General features: G+C 48.5%; 1 protein-coding gene across 9 annotated transcripts in view; it reads left to right on the plus strand.

Moving 5' to 3' along the window:
* The first annotated feature begins 14,015 nt into the window (after positions 1–14,015).
* Positions 14,016–17,492, plus strand: part of TMCO4 (transmembrane and coiled-coil domains 4) — a 92,733-nt gene continuing 89,256 nt past the window's right edge. For 8 of the 9 annotated variants that reach the window (XM_082399537.1, XM_082399536.1, XM_082399540.1 and 5 more), the window contains exon 1: positions 14,016–14,098. The gene's annotated coding sequence lies outside the window, so the exon portion shown is untranslated. The remainder of the gene's footprint in view (positions 14,099–17,492) is intronic. The other variant, XM_082399539.1, reaches the window with a different exon arrangement.

The following is a 17,492-nucleotide window of genomic DNA, read 5'->3' on the forward strand; positions in this document are numbered from 1 at the left end:
TTGAATCTGCCTGGAGCTATTCATGTGAACTTTATATTCTTGTCCAAGAACCTCGAAGTTACTTTTTTTAAGGCAGAATATTTCCTGGGTCAGTACAGAACTCTCTGAAGAATTCAGGACACCATGGAAGCTAAGATCCATCTGTGCGTTTATTCAACAAATATTTATTGAAGGTCTGCTCTGTGCCAGGTACTGAGCAAGATATTTAACCTTATTTGATAAGGAATTTTGATGAAAAAGGAAAACTAATAAGTGCAAGTTGAATTGTGTCCCCCCTCCCCCCAAAATATATGTTGAAGTCCTAACCCCCACTACCTCAGAATGTGACCTTATTTGGAAATAGGGTTTTTACAGAGATAATCAAGTTAAAATGAGGTCATTGGGGTGGGTCCTAATCCAGTATGACTGGTATCCTTATAAAAAGGGGGAAATTAGACATAGAGACAGACATACAAAGAAGAAAGACAATATGAAGATACACAGGAAGAAGATAGCCATGTGAAGGTGAAGGCAGAGACCAGGGTTATGTTTCTATAAGCCAAGGAATGCCAAAGATGGCCAGAAAATGACCAGAAGCTAGGAGAGAGGCCCGGAAGAGATTCTCTCTCAGAGCTCTCATCAGGAACCAATCCTACCGACGCCTTGATCTTGAACTTGTAGCCTGCAGAACTGTGTGAGACAATAAGATTCTATTGTTTAAGGAACCAGATATTGTGGCACCTTGGTATGGCAGCCCTAGGAACCAATACAGCATCTATCCTGTGCCTGTGCTTGCAAAAGGCCCCTTAGCTGGGCTGCTTCAAGTTCAGCTAAATAACTTGCCCAGAGTCTTATAGCACATACATAGAAATGTCAGGCTCAAAATCAAGTCTGATTGATTCCCAAGATTAATTCCTCACCCCCATTTTGTAGATAGGAAATCAAGGCTCAGAGAAGCCCTGTGATTTCCCCCCAGACAGAGCCCAATATGTCAGAGATGGAGTTGGAATCAGAGCCCACAGTTCCTAAATTATCCTTAATCTTAGCAACAACCATATGAGAATTACTGAATTATTATCCCCATTTCACAGATTAAAGAGTTAAAACCCAAGTCATTAAGATACCTGACCTTAAGGTCACAAGCGAGTAAGTGAGGTACTAGAATTTGAACCTACTGTTTGACTCTAAAGCTATGTCTGCACTTCCCACTGCCCCACACTGCTTCTTAGCATCCTGTCTGCATTGAGAAGCAGGAAAGCGTATCTTTCAGGATGCTTGAGGAACCCACCATAAGAGCGTGTTTGCTCAAAGAGGGCAGGACTAAAGTGGACATTTGTCTTGTTTCCTTTGACTCTCTTATATTCAGCTGCGCCCCCCTACCTTGTTCCCCCACCTCCCTTACTGAGGAAACTGCCCTGTAGCTCATCTTGCCCAAGGGAGAGTTCCACCAGCAACCACTACACCAGTTGGGGCGCTTGGTCCTTCCTCTACCCACCTCCTGTTTCACCTGAAGCAGTCACATGATATATGTCATATGATCTTTTCCAGAACTGGAATCTGGAGCTAGTGATGAAGGAGAGATGAGTGTTTAAAGTGGCAGCAACATGGGACTTCCCTGGTGGTCTAGTGGCTAAGACCTCATGCTCCCAATGCAGGGGGCCCAGGTTCAACCCCTGGTCAGGGAACTAGCTCCCACATGCCTCAACTAAAAGATTCCACACGCCACAATGAAGATCCCAGCCCGCATGCTGCAACCAAGAACCAACGCAGCCAAATAAATAAATAAATACATATTTTTTACATTTAAAATAAATAAATAAATAAAGTGGCAGCAACAGAACAGATGGTCCCCATAGCTCTGGTCCTTGAGCCACTGGTTGATTCAGTAAACCCTCAGGTTCCTTCCCCACAATTATTATTTTTTTCTTTAGATAGCCAGAATCAGTTTCTGTTGCTTGCAACCAACATTCGTGACCTAATACAGGAGCTGTCCAGGCTCCTGCTTGCTGAAAAATCCCACCATGAACTTCAGCCCCTCCAAAGCCTGGGAAAGGAAAGCTGCAATGCCACAGGCCGGGTAGCGGAAGCCCTCTGGTACCCCCACCCTCAGCCTTCCTGAGAGCCAGCCTGACCTCGTGGCGAGGCTGCCCTTATATCAGGCCCAGGAGAACGGTGCCCGGGTCAGCTCTGCTCTGACGTGGGGTCAGACAGGAAAACACGGCATTGGATCTCAGGCCAGCCACTTTTGGAGGAGGCTGGTCTCTGGTCTATTGGCCTCAGAATCCCCAGAAGAAACAAGCTCTAGTAGACAATCAGCCAGAGGTCCTTCACTGGAGTCAGTTTGCAAAAGAAAACAGCCTACAAAGTAGCTGTGGGTGCAGCAGTTCCAAAACAACTGCAGCAATCATCCTGGCTAATGTTTATCAAGAGCTTACTACATTCAGGCTACTGTTCTCAGAGCTTCCTTAACCCTTTTGTTCTTCACAACAACCCTGTTATTCTTTATGCTAGACATTTGACATGTCATCTCAGTGAATTGACACAGAGCTGCTATTTAGGTAGGCAGCTGAGGCAGAGAGAAGGTAAGGAACTTGTGTAAGTGGCAGAGCTGGGGTTTGAAAGCAGGCAGTCTAATCCAGCTCTGCCTTATTCAGTCAATGCATTTACCATCCCCCTCCTACTCTCCCCTCTCTCCCTTCCTTCCTCACCTTCCCCGCCCCAATCAAAACGAACCAAAAGAAAAGGAGGGCCCTCAGTAACAGACACACCTGGGTTCAAAACCAAGTCCCTCCATTTATTCTCTGTGTGACCTTGGGTGTGATATATGCCTTCCCTGAACCTTAGTTTCCTTGTTTGGAAATGCAGGCTAATCAAGCCTACCTGAGGGAAGTTCTGTGACAATTCAATGAGATAATGCGTAAAACACCTGGCACAGTTCCCAACATAGAGTAGGTGCTCGCCCATCCCAGTCAACCTGTCAACAAATGTGTGTGAGCACTTATTACTCACCTGGCAAGTGGGGGAAGCAAAAAACTACAGGGGAAGGGATGGTCCTTACCATCACCCCTGTCCGCCTCTCCCTAGCTAGGGAAACAAGATATGCACATAGGTGCTAAAATCAGACCCCAGGGTGAGATCTGGACAGTCTAAGACAAAGGGTAGCTCTAGAGGAGGAGGTTCTCCCTGGGGAGAGGCAGCCAGTAGGGCTCTGGAATGCTGCTCATGTTCTATTTCTTGACTTAGGCGATAGTTACACAGATGAGACTTATTTTCTAATTATTTATAAACAGTGCCTACATCTTGGACGTGCTTTTCTGTACATATTTCATAGTGAAAAAATAAAACTTTAAACCTAACTTAACAATGCTATAGAGTCTAAGCAGCTTGAGGGCAAAGGCTGGGCCTGAGGCCAGTACCCAGCGCTAATCCCGCATTCGGATGCCTGCCCCATCCACAACCAGTTCACCCAGGGTTTTAGAGCTTTGTGGGTTGCTCTGCAGACGGTTTTGTCTGGTTTGAATCCTGACTCTGCTACTTACTGGCTGTATGAATGAGTCTCTCAAACTCCCTAATCCCCGTTCTCACACCTATAAAATGGGGAAACAATGATGGAGTTATGAGCATCAAATGAGATCACCTGTAGAGACCATTTAGCACAGTGTACCGGCACACAGGATGTGCCCAAGAAACACTAGCTGCCCAAGTTAGGCAAAAAGATGAATGTATTGGCTCATTTAACCAAATGGTGGCAAAGGCAGTTTCCTGTTGGGCCTTGGCAACGATGAAACTAAGGTATGGGGCTTCATTCAGACTGTTCCTCTCCATTTCCATCTCCTGTTCTCTCTGCATTTGAGTCTTGTTCTCACCGACCAGCTTTGTCCATGAGATTGGAAACTTGGCCAGCTCCTACTCATGTCTTCCTAGCTTCACCTCCAGAAAGAAAGGAGCAGACGTTCTTCCTTTGATTAAATGATGAAAAATCCCAAGGAAGGACTCTGATTGGTCATCTTGGGTCACATGCCCTCCTTTGTGACCCGCAGGGCTGTGACTAGCAGCCCCAAGAGAATCTTGTGATTAGGAAGAAGAAGGACCTCAAACAAAGGAGAATGCTATTTGCAGAAGAACGAGAGGTGTTGAGTAGAGAGAGCAGCAGGTGTGAGCCAATCCCCACCCCGCCACAGCTAATTAGAGATGAACTCCAACTTGACTGGGTCTCTCTTTGAGAGGTCTGCCTCCTCCCCACCCAATCTCAGTCCAAGTGGGTTCTGATAGTAACAATACCATATTCGTCTTTTATGGGTAGAGCATGTGTCCCAAACCTGCCAATCAAAGCATCATGTCCCCTGGCCACAGGGTCTGGTTCAAAGCTAAGCCAATGACAGCTCTACCCAGGAATATTACTGGAGCTACCTGGAGGAAGTATTTTCTCTGCCACAGTTGCTAGGCTGGTAGAATGTTTGGACTTTCCGGTTACCATCTTGCCCCACCAAGGGAAGGATTTTTCTATGGGTGAAGCCAACCCAGAGCAAAGCTGAGCCCAGTGGTAGAGAGAGGTTCCTAATCATATTATTTGAGTACGTAGATCTGGCCACACCTGAAACCTGACTTTCCTCTGAACTTCTCAATAGTTACATGGGTCAACAAATTCTTTTTCTTTGGTTAAACCCTTCTGACCATGTTGTTTCACTTCCAGGCAAAGGAGCACTCAATCACTTGTGGGTGCTTGAGTTATGAAGTCATATAGAGGGAAAGCTAAGATAGCCAATCCAGAGCCAGATTTATGTCAAAGTACAATAGAGAGCTGGATGTGAGTGATGAATGAAGCTGATACAGAGGCAGACAAGAGGGGGCACGTGTCCTCTGAGAGGCAAAGAGAAAAGCCTCAGGTCCTGATATCCCAAATCGCCAGTCTCAGTGAGGACTGGCTATTTGCCAGTCTTGTCCTGTCTGTCCCCGAGGCCACCTGTCATATCCTTCAATATCCCTCTTTTAAATAAGCTAGCTAGGGCTTCCCTGATGGCGTCATGGTTAAGAATCCACCTGCCAATGCAGGGTACATGGGTTCAAGCCCTGGTCCAGGAAGATCCCACATGCCGCGGAGCAACTAAGCCTGTTCGCCACAACTACTGAGCCTATGCTCTAGAGCCCACGCACCACAACTACCAAGCCCACGCATCACAGCTACTGAAGCCCGTGCATCTAGAGCCCGTGCTCTGCAGCAAGGGAAGCCACCGCAATGAGAAGCCCCCGCACGTCAACGAAGAGTAGCCCCCACTTGCAGCAACTAGAGAAAAGTCCGCGCACAGCAACAAAGACCCAACGCAGCCAAACATATATAAATAAAATAAAATTTTAAAAATAAATAAATAAATAAGCTAGCTACCCAGAGGATTCCGGTACCTCCTCATCCCCTCCCCTAAGACTCGATGCTCTGTGAGGTCTACAACCTCTGTTGAATGTTAAATGGAAGAGTGCCCCAGGGCAGGACATGGCATATGTGAACTCCTAGGGAAGACATAAGGAAGGGGGTTTTGGTGGCCAGGGCAAGCCTCGGGAAGGATGTGGGAACTGGCTGGGTCTTGAAGGAAAGGTTTGATTTGAACAGACAGAAAGAATGGGGTGAATGAGGGTATTGCAGGAATAGTGTGAGAAAAGCATGGAAGTTGGAAAATACAGAGTATATTCAGGGGCAGAGAGTGGGCCTGTCTAGGTCAGGAGTTTGTCAGGAACAGGGGAGAAAGCTGGGCCTGGCGGCAGAGGGTCCGGTGTACCAGGCTGTGGGGTCCACTACGGCACATGAAGGGCTTACCATGGAAGTGCTCAGAGTTATCCAGCGGCACTGAAACTCTGAAATAGCAACAGCAGACCCTTGCTGGCAGACCCTGCGGCTGTCCACCGGAGGTGAGCATGGTAGGGAGTCGGGGTGCAGCGGGAACGGTGTCCAGAGTGCTGGGGTTTGCTCTGCTACAGACCCCAGATAAACTTCCTTGGGACTTGGCCTCCAACAGCATCCATCCCTGTGGGAGGGGATGCAGGACAATTTCAAGTGATACTAACACAGATATTCATTCATTCACTCACTTATTCAATCAGTAAGCATGTATTAAACACCTACCATACACTAGGCATTAGGTTAGGTCCTAAGGAGATGAGGGTCAATAAAACATAAGACCCCTGGCCCCACTGAGCTCACACTGGGACACTAAGGGCCGCCTGCTCAAACGCCATTCCACCTTCTCCTTCAGAGAAACCTGATTTTGTCTGTGCAGCAATGTGCCCCATCAATACCGGCAAGAGCAGTCTCTGCTCTGGGCCCCATCCTTTAGAGGGCCCCCCTCTGGCCTCTTCCATCCTGATGGAGAGAGGAGCCTACGAGGCCAAGAGGATGTGCCCACCTAAGCCCACACTCTGGGTACCTGGTACCCCAATACTCCCTGTCCAAACTGCCCCAAATCCACTTCCAGCCTGCAGGAGTGAACCTCTCCCCGACCCATTCTCCTAAGGATGCAGCCACTACACACATTCCTAGGTTTGAGGAGTGGCCAAGTGGCAGCTGTTTGCAGGAGGGGTATTCAGAGCTTGGATGCATGGGCTGGAGTGTCCACACACCTGTGTGGGAGACCTCATGTGGTGCGGGATGGAATTGGTGCTGGGAAGAGAAGGAAGATGGGCAGTAAACCAGGAGCCACATCATGGCGTGGAACTCTGAGGAGCTGAAGGATTTCTAAATTCACACCTGATATTCCATGTGGTTTGAAGGTGTGTCTGTCTGGTTGGAAGGTTAGGACATGTTTTTTTTTTTATCATTTTGTGTTCTTGCCCTGAGCTCTGCAAATGTTAGGACTGGCCTGAGCCAATCCCCTTTGCCAGATTCCTTGCTTTCCCAGACTCCCTTGCAACCACGGGTGATCACGTGATCCAGACATGTGATCCCAGCAAAGGGGCTTCTGGGAAATCGTTTCCACCTTGACCATGGGAGAGAAACCATGAGGAAAGGTTCATGAGGAGAGCTCCCTTTTCCTCTTTTCCGCTTTTGAACACAACTGCTTAAGAATGCTTGACACTGAGGGAGCCATTTGGGCCACAGCATGACACAGTGAAGGGCAACAGCCAACATGCTGAGGATGATGAAAGATGGAAAGAGCTTAGGTCTTTGAGCTTTGGGGCCAACTCTGGAACCATCTACCTCTGGATTTTATGTTCCATAAATCATCAGTGTCATTACGATTTTGGCCACACATTGGGAAGCGTTTGATACAACAGTGGCCAGCCATCCTAACGGAAACATGCATTCTTTTTTTTTTTTTGGCCGCTCTGCATGGCTTGCAGGATCTTAGTTCCCCGACCAGGGATCAAACCCAGGCCCCTGGCAGTGGAAGCGCAGAGTCTAACCACTGGACCACCAGGGAATTCCCAGAAACATACATTCTAATGACTAGTGAGAGAAACCAATCTGGCCATCTTGCCAGCCTATGGGGAGGTTTTTCCCATGGGTGAAGTCAACCCAGAGGAAATTGAGAATTTTTTGCTACATCTGCATGTTACTTTTACTATTACTTTTTTAAAAAAATAATCTCATTTTGCTAAATGTTTTAAAATGATGTCTCTATCATAAATAAAAAACCAAGGCAATTTGCTGTTGCAGAAAGTAATAAAAAGATTTTTGGGGACTTCCCTGGTGGTACAGTGGTTAAGAAACCGCCTGCCAATGCAGGGAACACAGGTTCGAGCCCTGGTCTGGGAAGATCCCACATGCCGTGGAGCAACTAAGCCCGTGAGCCACAACTACTGAGCCCGTGTGCCTAGAGCCCGTGCTCCTCAATAAGAGAAGCAATGAGAAGCCCGCACACCACAGTGAAGAGTAGTTCCCACTCGTCACAACTAGAGAAATCCCACGCACAGCAACCAAGACCCAATGCAGCCAAAAGTAAATTAAATTAAAAAAAAAAACCACTAAGTGCATTGTGGTATCCCAGATGGGTTTCTGGGACTGTAAAAGGACATTAGTAGAAAAACCAATGAATAAAGTCTATACTTTAGTTAACAGTAATGTACCAATGTTGTTACCAAGTCCAAGTTCGTACTGCTCACAGCACAACAGGCCGATAAATTGAGAGACAAGTTGTTGGGGCAAGGAATAGTGATTTTATTCGGAAAGCCAGCAAACCGAGAAGATGGTGGACTCGTGTCCCAAAGAACCATTTACCGGAGGTAGAATTCAGGCTTCTTTTATACTAAAAGGGGAGGGGGTGTGTCTAGTTGCTGCAAACTTCTTGGTGTCAGAATCCTTTATTCTTGCAGCTGTCCACATAGGATAGATCACGATGTTTCTGAAAACCTCCAACAAGGCAAATGTTATTCTCTGCTCTGCAACTTTTTATCTCTATATGAATGGAAAAGTGTTAGACCTTTAAAGGTCAGAGCCTCCAGAATGGGCTATCCTGTGGATTTCAAGCTATAGGCAACATTCTTAACTTGTAGCAAAAGCAATAGAATACAAAGCTTAAAGTAAAAGAAACAGATCCAATACAGAGTCAGATTTGTTCTTCCCTATTACAACATTGGTTTCTCAGTCCTGAAACATGTACCATGGTTATGTAAGATGTTAACATTGGGGAAACAAAGTGAAGCATTATATGATTCTTAGGTAAGAATTCTGTACTGTCTTTGGAACTTTTCTGTCAATCTAAAATTCTTCCAAAATAAAAAGGTTATTAAATAAATAAATAACAGGATGTTTAAATCTTAACTCAGTATTTTGGAAAGTCGAAGACTCTGAGCTGAGGCCCGTTCTCCCTTCGTTAAAAAGGAAGATTAGCAAATGTTATAGGAGTACAATGGCATACTATTCAGCCTTAAAAAAAGAAGGAAATTGCCTCACTTGCAACAACGTGGATGAACTTGGAGAACCTTGTGCTCAGTGAAATACGCCAGACACAGAAAGACAAATACTGTATGATCTCACTTATGTGTGTAATCTAAAATAGTCAAACTCACAGAGGCAGAGCGTAGAATGGTAGTTGCCAGGGTTTGGGTGGAGAGAGAAGGGAGATATGAGGACATGTTGGTCAAAGGGTACAAAGTCTCAGTTATGCAAGATGAATGACTATGAGTTCTGGAAATCTAATATACAGCATGGTGACCATAGGTAGCAATACTATATTGTATACTTGAAATTTGCTAAGAGGATAGATCTTAAAGCAAATCTTCTCAACATGAGCGCGTGCGCGCGCACACACACACACACACACACACATACACACAAATGGTAACTACGTACACGTGATGGATTAAGTTATTTAGCTTGACTGGGATGATCTTTTACAAGGTATACATATACTATCAAAAATTCAAATTGTATACCTCAAATATATATAATTTTATAAGTCAAAGATATCTCAATAAAGTTGTTTTTAAAAAAAGAAATATATATACTTTTTGTGTTTGTGAACCTGTAAGTCACAAAGAAAAATGGTTTAAATATGAGTTTAATTAATGGCCTTGATTATTAGTTTATCAGAAACAAATAAAAATTGTACTGCAACAAAAAAAAAGATTCAATAGCATCAAACTGTGTTCTCAATAGAATAAGGATTAAAGGGGATAACTTTCTCATGCATGATTCAAGGTGATTTAATGCAAGTTCATGTACCAGCTGAAGATAGCTTGTGTACCACCAGTGATATGGGTCTCATGCACTGAGATCCGTATCAGTGCAGATCAGATCAGGAGTAAGTGCAAAGCATTCTTAGATGAGAAGCAGGTAGAGGGTCATCACTCAAACTTCTGTGTAAGAGATAAGACAGAAGACTACAAAATTATTACCTAACAGACAAGAACAATGGGGGAAAATACTAATCCAAGTGTCTTTGACCCTAAATGGCTGCCACATAGATTGGCCAATTCTAGTTGATAGTCCCATTAACAGAAAGACGTTTAGTTCTTTGGGTCAAAGACACCTTAGAACAAACAAGAAACTGCTCAGCAATGTAACAATATCCATAGTAACCAGAAACCATCCACAGCGCCCTCCACCCTGACCTTCCTCTGTGGTTGTGTCCAGTCCCTCCCCATGGTAGCCCTGTTTACTTGAGTGTCATTATGAAAGAAGCGACCATAAACGATCTTCTGCGTCATTCAGCCTCAAGTTCAGCACAACGGCATCATAAGGATATTCTATGGGAAGGGATGTGGGGTTGCTTTCAGTGACGTCACCCCCAGAATTCAGTACCATTCAACAAAGACTCGTGCCAGGCCAGCCCCCACTCACATCCTGGAAGGACAGACATCAATGGAGCATAGCAAAGGAACCTCCTTCTTTCGGGGAGCCATCATCCAAAATTCATCTAAGTATCTTTGAACCTGTACTGATGTTTGAGCCTATGGGATGGCAGGATAGCAGAATCAACCAGATCTGGGATTAAATCCTGGCTCTGCCCTCTTGTAGCTCGGTGACCCTGTCCAAGTTATTTAACCCCACTGAGCCTCAGTTCTTTCCTCTGTGAAGTGGGGCTAATAATAGCACAAACTGCATAGGATTAAATGATATAAAGTATGTATGGGACATGAAGAACCAGCCACAAGGATAATGGTCCCTGAACAATATTCATGGTTATTTCTGTAATTTCTGGGAGAATCACATCCAATCAATTGGTTGTTCTAAACCTGATTGAACACCAGAATCACCAGGGGAACTTGTTAAAAATATAAACTTCTAGGCTTCCACACCCCTGAGAAATTCTAAACTGGATTGGTGTGGGGCAGGACCCAGGAACCTATGCCTCCATGATATACTTTTATTGTGCCTAGCCCATAGTAGGCACTCAACAAATACAGGCCCCTTCCCCGACCTGGACTGTTGAAACAGCTTCCGAAGCAGTCACCTGTGCCCACTCTTATCCATTAGTCCACCACCAGGAGCCAGTGGGATCCTTTGAAAAGGTGAAAATATGTCACATCGCTGCCCCAAACCCTATACAACTCTCCATTTCATACAGAATAAAATCCATAAACAAGGTCTTACATCAGTGGCTCCTGGGCACACGTTAGAAATACCTGGTGAGCTTGTGAACAATAACTAGGCCTGGCCTGACCCCAGACCAACAGAATCAGAATCTCTAGGGGTGGGGCCCAAGTAGGGTTGCCAGAAGAAACAGAGGACACCCAGTTACATTGAAATTTCAGATACCCAATGAATAACTTTTTAGTATAAGTATGTCCTGGGAAATAGTGGGACATACTTGTACTAAAAAAGTATTTATTTCTTGTGTATCTGAAATTCCAATGTCACTGGGTATCCTGTATTTTCATTTGCTAAGCCTCGCAACCCTAGGCCCAAGCATCAGCCTTTTTATAAAGCTCACAGTGACATGGCCCTCATTGCCTCTCTAAGCTCATCTATTCCTCTCCCCCAGCTCTCTCCACTCCAGCCTTTTCCTTGAAAGTGTCAACCACCTTCCTCCTCTCCATAGCTTTGCAGTTGCTGGCTGCCTGTGAGACAGGCTGGGACCTGGGACCTGGGACCCTTTGCTGCAGTGTTTGCACCTGGACAAACGGCTCTTGGAGCAACAAAATATAAAGAAACTATAAGGGACTAAAAATAACTGCATGCATGTGCAGTTGGGGCAAATTCTTGACAACAAGATACAAAAAGCTCAACCGCCACTTCTGAAGAGCCGGGAGCAAAAGCAGGGTACCGTCCATGCCCCCTGCACTCAACACCACCAAAGGGGTGGGCAGACCACCTAAGTCACCCGTCTGGCCTGACCCCTGGACCCGCCCCTACCTTTACCCCACGAAAGGAACCAGCTCACCACCCCGCTCAGGGATCGAGCAAGGGAACCTGTTGCTTGTTCTCGCTCCCCCCTGTTGCAGCAGGAACCCCAATAAAGCCTTGCCTGAATTTCTTGTCTGGCCTCTTATCAATTTCTATTGATTAAGGAGGCTGAGAACCCTGGTCAGTAACACCTGGGATGCTCTGTCTATGCCAGATACCAGCAAGCCTCCCTGACCACCGCACCCTCTCCCCCAGGCTCCCCTCACCTTGCTTTACTTTGTAACACTTACACTGATGGATTATCTATCTGTTTGGTTATTGTACATCTCCCCTCCCTCACAAACTAGACTGTAAGCTCCGTGACTTTACTGGAAACACTGGTTCTTTCCTTGCTGTATCTGCGATGCCTAGAACCTCACCAGTTACTCAGTAAATTCTGGTTGAATTAGTTAATGGTGATGAAAAGGCTTTTCCTTCCAGCACAAACCCCTAACCATTCCTTCCAGAGGAGCTGATAGAAGACCTCTTAGCAGAAGTATCTCTTACCAAGAATGAGAGCAGCTAATTTTTACTGAGCATGTCCTGTGTGCCAGACACCATTCAAAGCACTTTACCTGCACGTCCTCGTTTCATCCTCATGACAGCACTTGAAGGGGTCATAATTATCCTCATTTTACAGAGGAGGAGAGTAAATTCTTCAGTGTCCAACACCAAACCTCAAAAATCTCAAAGGCATACACCAGAGGGGTAAATATACTTTCTCCACCTTTCCTTCCAGTAGCCTTGATTCCAGATTAGCTCCCGTGTGCTGTTCAGTGGCAGGGACTGGGGTGAGGGATGGGCACTGGGCAGGGCTGTGACGGATCCAAAGTCTGGAGTCAAGAGTGTTTAACACAGGATCTCTCTCGAACTAGAGACAGGGCAAGGCTGTTGTGCAAAGTGGTGCCTGTTCCCACAAAGCCAATCTGGCTGGAAAGGGCCACCAGACACTGAGCAAAGGAAGGATGGCTGGAGGTTTTCTGCTGGCGTCCACTTCCATGTGGTTATTAATACTGCAATTGACACGGCCCACGTGCTCAGATATACCCCCTATGCCCCTGAAGGGTGCACGCTATTAACCCATTTGACCCTCACAATGGCCTTGTAGGTAGGTAGAGCTGCTGTTCTTGGTCCTGAGTGGCCAGTGGGGAGACGAGGAGACAGAGGCCTAGAGCATTCCACAAGAAGCATGAGTCACAGACTTTGCACTGGAAGCTGGTCTCTGACCCTGGCCAGTGCCTTTTCTGTTCACGGTACTGGGCTGTTTTCACCTGGAGAAAGAATAACAACCTTGTGGCCACAGTGATTCACACTCCAGCTCTGGCACTCATCATTAGTTCTGTGGCTTCTGCACAGCCTCGACCTGAGCCTCAGTTTCCTTTCGTGTAGAACAGGTGTGATGAGATTCACAGGATTGCTAGAGGAATGAGATCCATTCATGCATTCATCATATGATTCTGAGCACCTATCAAGTGCCAGGCACAGTCTCCGGGGCTGGGCACACAGCAGAGGGCTCTCCAGGCTTTTAAATTCTAGTGGGGATGGCAGGCAATGAACTGCCAACAGGAAGATAAACCAAACAATTCCACTGAGCGAGAAGTACTGCGATCGACACAGAACAGGACTGGGAGTCTGGAGTGGGATTCCCCAGCACTTAGAACAGTACCTGGCACATAGTAGGTGCTCAGGAAGTATTTGTTCTCTGACTGAACATGCTGGGTGGTCAGGGAAGACTCACAGATGCCACCCTGAGTGGACACCGGAGTGGAGAGCTGGGGCCACAAGGGCCAGGCACGGGAACCTCAAACGCAAAGGCCCTGAGACCAGACCAAACTTGGCGTTAAAGAAACTGAAAGAAAACTCAGGGAAAGCATGGATATCTCATCACTCACTAAACTTCCAAGTGCTGTATACACACGCGGGAAGACTGCTTCTGTGCCTGGTTCTTTGATTGCACCTGATTTACTTTTGACGACCGAGCCCCTGGCAAGCAGTTTCCGCAGAGCCGAACCCCGCGGCCCTATGGCTTCCCCGAAGGCGAACAGACCCACAAACCGAGTTTCGCGCCGGGCTGGCCCGTCACTTCCTGAGGCCGGCACCCTCTGGCGGGGTGGCGGCGGGGCGAGCGACTTGAGACGTGCATTTCGGAGCCCGGAGCCCGGAAGGACCAGGCGCGCACGGGGCGGGCGGCGCGGCGGCAGGACCAGTCGGGACCCGCGCGGGGGGAGGGAGGGAGGAAGGGAGGGAGGGGCGGGGCCGGGGCAGCCGGGCCGTCTTCGCCGTCGCCTTCGCCGCCACCTCCAGGTAAGAGGTCCGCTCCCCGCCGCCACCGCGCCGGCTGCGCGCGAGGAGCCCCCGCCCCGCCTGGCTCGGCCCGCGGACTCTTTGCCCCCGCCCCGCCCTCCGCGCCGACCTCCCCGGAGTCAAGGCCTCCGGGTGGTTGCTTGTTTTCTTTCCAAGCCGGAAGTGCACGTAGGAACCACACGCCCGGGCAGCAGATGGGGAAACTGAGGCCGGGCGCAGCACTCAGGCGTCCCCTGCCTCCCTTGATAAATGCGGACGCTGGTCCGGGCCAGGGAGGGGAAGGGACTTGCCCAAGGTCACCCGGGGTCACTGGTCTTCCACTTGGCTCACGCGGCCCCTCCAGCGCCCCTCACCCCCCTCTCCTTGCCCCTCCAGACCTCTGAGCTCACAGGAGACACCTAAACTGAGAATTCCCCGGGGGGCAGGGGAGGGGGAGGTTGGGCATAACCTCTGCAGAAAAGCCCCGGCCCCAGTGTCACAGGGAGCCCAGGTCGCCTCATCCTGACCCCTGCTGTTAGAGGAGGATGAATTACTGCTACTAACTTTGGAGTGGATTTTACACCTGGGTAAGCTGAGGCTCAGAGAGATGAGGGAATTTCCCCAAGACCACACCGCTGGGAAGGAGGGCACGATAAGAACCTGGGTTCCCCAACTCCAGAGCCTGGCCCAGTGCCTGGCACAGAGGAGGCCAGCACAGTGCCCCCTCTCTGCCCTGCTCGGCCTGGCACAGGGAGTCGGGACCACAGCTGGGCTAGACTGGGGGCCTTGGTCTAGACACTACTGCCTAACATGGAGTAGGAGTCAACAGTTCTCTTTTCCCTAACTCGGTGTTCATTTCAGGGCAGAAACATGAAACTCTCTAAGCTTTGGGGGCATCCAGCAAATATTTATTGAACACCTGCCGTGTGCCAGTGTGTGCACTGTTTAGGCATTGAGGAAACAGCAGTCAACAAGACAAGTGGTGCCCTGGGGGCGGGGGGTGGAGGGGAGTACATTCCAGAGGGTGGAAGGCGGGGAAGGGCTGGGCGGAGAGGAGGGACCGATGGAATCTTTTCTACCGTGAAGTCTGAGAAGAGGGCGGAGAGAGATCAAACCTCACAGCCTCCAGCCCTCTGAGCCTCCAGCCCTCCTGGGCCTGGTTTGAGGTGCTCTGTCAGCCTGAGCTCCCCTGACCCACCGCCCAGGGATTCGGGGGAGAGGGCCTAGGTGGGTAGAGAGTGGGCCAAAGGAAGCCCTAAACTGACCTCAGAGCCTGGAAACCTAGCTGTGTGATCTTGGATATGTCATTCTACCTCTCTGGGCCTGTTTTCTTATCATAGAATGGGGGTCATAATACTTCATAGCGTTGATGATGCTATGCCAGAATGCTTCAGAAATGGTAAAGCAGGGTCAGAGTGTGGCCATATCAGAGGCCTTGCCAAATCAGGCATAAGCAAGGGGGTAGTATTTATTTAGAGCATGTTTATTTAGAGACCCTAGTGACCCTGTTGATAAGCTGTGAGTGCTCTCAGTAAAGAAGTACATGAGGCAGAGGGAGGGTGGCTGAGTTCGAGGCGAGGAGCCTGAGGCTCCCTGCTCGGCTCTCTCGGGAAATAGAATGCTCATGTCACTGTCAGCATTTCAACCTTTAGAACCCTTGCCGCCACATGTACTGCATCAGACAGATGTGGCTAACTTTGCAGCTTCCTGAGTCATCTTGAACAAGCTAAGTGACCTGTGCCTCAGTTTCCTCATCTGTAAAATACCTGTCCCCAAGGTTGTCATGGGGATGAAAGAGGCCAAAGCCACAAACAGCCCTGTGTAGAGCTGCCACTCTGGGAGCCTCTTCAGTTTTTAAGCCCAAGGCCTAGGAGTGGTTGGATGGGCACAGTTGACTGCATAGGTTGCCATAGCTCAGCATGTACCAGCATGAGCACTGTTGAGACGCTGGAGGTACAAGCGGTCAACAAGACAAGTGTTGGCCTGGTTGGGGTGGCGGGGAGGTACATCAGGGTCAGAGCCTGGAGAATTTCTCACGAGCCTGAAACCATCTCTCCCTGCACTGGTACCACCAGGCTACAAGTGGCTGGATCAGGCTCCTGGGCCCACACATGTGGGACCTGAAAAATGTCATTAGGTGGTTTATCGTCACTCTGTCCTTTATGACCTGAAGGTTTTGTAAACATTGCCATACGTTTTAAACTGGGGCTACAGATGAAACAGTGGCCTCGCTGCCATGTGTTACAACGGGTAGAAGGGGACTGGGGTGAGGATATTATCCACTTGCCACTCAGCCGCCCTCCACTTGGCAGCCAGACCCATCTTGGTACCACCGTCTGCTCAAAAGCCTTCTGTGGCTTCCCACTTTCTTAGCGTAAAGAACAAAAACCTTAACACGGCCCATAAGGCCCTGCAGTCTGGGCCCCACCTACACCTGGCCTCCAGCTGCATCTCTGATCACTTTATCAGCAGCCCTCTGTGCTCAGGCATGCTGCTCCCTCCAGCCTCAGGGCCTTTGCACGTGCTCTTCTAGACCGTCCCTCCTCCCTCATCTCCCTTTTCCCAGGTTAACACCTCCTCATCCATCACATCTGAGCCCAACCTAGACTTGCATTCCAAGTTCCTCAGGCCATGGGGCATCCCCGGGTGTGTGGGAGGTTTAGCTCAAAGTGGAATTATTCACTGTATATTGCTGGGATTAATTTCAGCCTGTACCCTGTCACCCACCCACTCCCCCCAACACACACACACCTTGCAACTGTAACCCTCATGACTTCCGGGACTGGTCTGAGTTTGCTCAGAGGTGCTCAGTAATGAAAGCTACCTTTAGGAGTAGCTCTTGAGCACATATGGGGACCTTGCTTTATATAAAACCGTATTGTCCTTCATCAAAAAAAAAAACCAAAAAACGCTGAAGTCACTTCTTAGTTTTGGGGGTAGGTGTTCATTCATTCATCCTTTCACTTACTCTGCCAGGCACTGTTCTAGGAGCCATCAGGGAATGTGCCACAAAAGCCACTGCCCTCAAGGAGCTTTCTCTAGTGGGGGTGACAGACCACAAACAAATAAACCTGTAACCCATTGTCAGGTGGTAGCAAATTTGATAAAGAAAAGTCACGCAGGGTCTGGTGGGAGCAGGCAGTGGTGGCACCTGCTGTCTTAGACCTGGATGAATAAGGAGGGAATTCTGCTGGGGAGGTGGGGAAGCACAGATGTCCTGAGTGGCGTCCACTCCCACCCTGAGCCTCCTTGTCGGGGAGACAGGCACATGGCAACCAGCCGTTATACCTGAGAGGAGGTGAGGCAGCCCAGAGAAAGCCTGGTGGGAGGTTGGGGGCGGCTTCAGAGGTGGCAGGCTGGACAAATCCAGGAAGCCTCATGGCAGCTCCTGAGACCCTTTACTAAAGTGGAGAAG

Source organism: Balaenoptera borealis (assembly GCF_965194805.1).
Source record: "Balaenoptera borealis genome assembly, chromosome: 1".
NCBI lineage: Eukaryota > Metazoa > Chordata > Mammalia > Artiodactyla > Balaenopteridae > Balaenoptera > Balaenoptera borealis.